Below are 2,835 nucleotides of genomic sequence, written 5' to 3' on the forward strand. Positions count from 1 at the left end.
AAATTATACTCGTATTGAGAAAAATGCTTTGGATACATATGCTTTGAATCTTGCATGTAGTAGGCCTACTTTAGTTTTTTTGAATTGAAAAGATAATCATGTTGACAAGAATGCTTTGTTGAAATTGTTAGGATGGTTTGGCTTCTCGATGATCATTGGGACAAACAACACCGGTCGTACGCTATGTCGGTGCAGCAGCGGGTAATACCGAAAGTGGCCGGTGTTATGAATTTCGTATGTTTTTTCAAACACAAATGCCCCATATGTAATGTTATGATTTGTTTGTTTGTAGGAGCTTGCACCTCTGAAGCTTCGGTCTCACGGGATCAGCCTTGGAGGGATGCGATATGATGAGCGGTACACACCTTATGTTAGGGAGGCAGGACTTCTCCCGTTCATTGAGTTGGTCCGCCGGTCGACGCCACCCAACAATGCTGCAGCACTCACCGCGCTTATTGATCATTGGAGGCCGGAGACACACACTTTCCATCTTCGGACCGGGGAGATGACCGTGACGCTGCAGGATATTGCTATGATCACCGGTCTTCCTATCGATGGCAATCCTTTATGTATGAACACCGATTCTGAAGGGTGACGCGCGCAGATGCAAGCCCTTATCGGTATGGTTCCTCCGGAGCCTCGGGAGCCAGAAGCAGAACATAAGAAGAAGGAAAGAGTCGCAGCGGGCGCTACTTTCACGTGGATATCATCGAACTTCTGTCATTGCCCCGATGATGCTAATGAGGACATGGTGAAGACATATGCTCGTGTCTACATGTGGTACGTGATATCGAGGACAATGTTTGCTGATGGCACAGGCAAGACTGCTCCATGATTGTGGCTGAAGGCGTTGACCGTCTTCGATAGCAAATGGAGTTGGGGTTCGGCGACACTAGCTTACTTGTATCGACAGGTATGAAGTTGTTTCCTTTTCACTTCATTGATACATTATCAATGCGCTCTTGCGGCAAATTTGACCATGTTCTTTTTTATGTGCAGTTGGACGATGCCAGTTGTAGGCACACTGGAGGTATTGGTAGTTGTCTGCTCGCACTTTCCATATGGAGCTGGGAGCGTTTGCCGGTTGGACGACCTAAGATCGTGAAGTACGAGGATTGGGACGATAAAGACGACCCACTACGGCTCCCCACTTGGGCTTACAAGTGGGATGTGTTAAATGAGACGACGGATGATCCCTCTGTAATGTACAAGTTGTACAAGAGCGAGCTGGACGCGATCACGCCTGAGCAGGTGAACCGACCTTGCATAAGTGATTATCATGCTTGTATCTTCACTCGATATCAATTTTGCATTCAATCCCATTTTGCAGGTGGAATGGGAGCCGTATGGAAAAGGAGAGAGTTTTGGTAACCCTATAGAGTTCAGGCTTAATCCGATGTGCATTAGGGATAGGGATCTCTGGCATATGCGGTGCCCACTGATATGCAACTGGGCGGTTGAGCTTCACCTGCCACATCGGGTGTTCCGCCAGTTTGGTTTGTTCCAGCCACACCCGCCGGAGTGGGAGGACACGGACAAGTTGCTACACGCGTAAGATATAATTAACCTTGAGCACTTAGCAGCTTCTCGACGGTTTCGATGATGCTAATATTCTGTTTCTAACTTGCAGGTTGGATAGGAAAAAGCAGCGGAAGATCAAGGATTGGGCCAGCCATCACAGGAAGTATGTCGTGCAGTTCGCTCTTAGTGTGGAGCAAGCAAGGGCTGGAAAACGAGCCCAGCTTCGTGAGCACCGCCCGATCGCGTTCAACAACTATCTCGCATGGTTTCTTGCAAGTACCCGCGTGGAGGTATGCCAGCCGGCGTATGCTGAGGAGATTCTGGAAGAACCCACCGTTTTTGATGAGGTAGCCCAGCACCAGTACAACGCATTAGTCAGGAAAGGCAACTCGGTGATCCCTTCAGCTCCAATGATGAACTTTGTGGTTAGCCCTTTTTGCTTTTCCATTCGCACTTTTCACATCTTCGCTTGCCTAACACTTTGATACTGTTTCTGTTCATAGCGTGCCCAGATCAAGAAAGCAGCTGACGAGACCGAGACTATTCTGGAAACAACCCCGGCTAGCAAAAGCGATGGGGAAGGTGCACTTCGAGAATTCATTAAGGTTCATATCTCCTTCAAACTAGCACTTAACATTTGTTGGTACGTTCCATGCCTCATTCACTTGTACATGTTGCAGCGCCAGGGCCAAAAGTTAAGGCGGCTATCAAACCTTTTCGGTTGTCGTGACCCCGAGTATGTATCACCAGAACGGTCTAGGTCGGCGACACCATCAGATCCCGCTTCGGGGCAGAGCCATGGTGAACCTTTCGAGGATGAGGATGTGGGTGTGGTCACCCAAGAGGTATGTCATGACGATATATATCCATTTGTTGATGCATTGCTAACTATATCCTCACACACGGTCTTTCCATATCTTTTGTTGATGCATAGGTTGCTGATGATATGACCTTGGGGACGTACCGGGCTCGGTCTGCATACGAGTTGAAGCCTAGGAGGGGAATCAACAAGTACACACCTGAAGACTTCACCCAACGAGGCAAAAGGACGGTCGGCACCTCGCGGATGGCGGCTTTGGATGACTATTTGGATGACGATGTCGAACCGGAGGCGGAGACGAAGCCGGAGCGGGTTCCTCTTCCTAGGAAGGTGAAGAAGATAAGCGTCAAGAGGGGGGGGAGGACCCAGCAAGCGTGGAAAGCACTAGTCATCTTAGTTTTTTTATAATGTTGAACTTCGAGTGCGATTTGTTATGTCGTTGAACTTGGAGTGGTCGTACCTTTTATGTCGTTGAACTTGGAGTGGTGGTAGCT

The 2,835-nt window shown here is 48.6% G+C and overlaps 1 long non-coding RNA gene across 1 annotated transcript; it reads left to right on the forward strand.

Annotated features, from left to right (window-relative positions):
• Positions 1-613: 613 nt before the first annotated feature.
• LOC141020955 (uncharacterized) lies at positions 614-2,084 on the forward strand. The gene is made up of 3 exons (XR_012180949.1): positions 614-1,251; positions 1,331-1,946; positions 2,025-2,084. It is a non-coding gene; the product is annotated as an uncharacterized lncRNA (long non-coding RNA).
• Positions 2,085-2,835: the final 751 nt, after the last annotated feature.

Source organism: Aegilops tauschii, chromosome 3, assembly GCF_002575655.3.
Source record: "Aegilops tauschii subsp. strangulata cultivar AL8/78 chromosome 3, Aet v6.0, whole genome shotgun sequence".
Taxonomy (NCBI): domain Eukaryota; kingdom Viridiplantae; phylum Streptophyta; class Magnoliopsida; order Poales; family Poaceae; genus Aegilops; species Aegilops tauschii.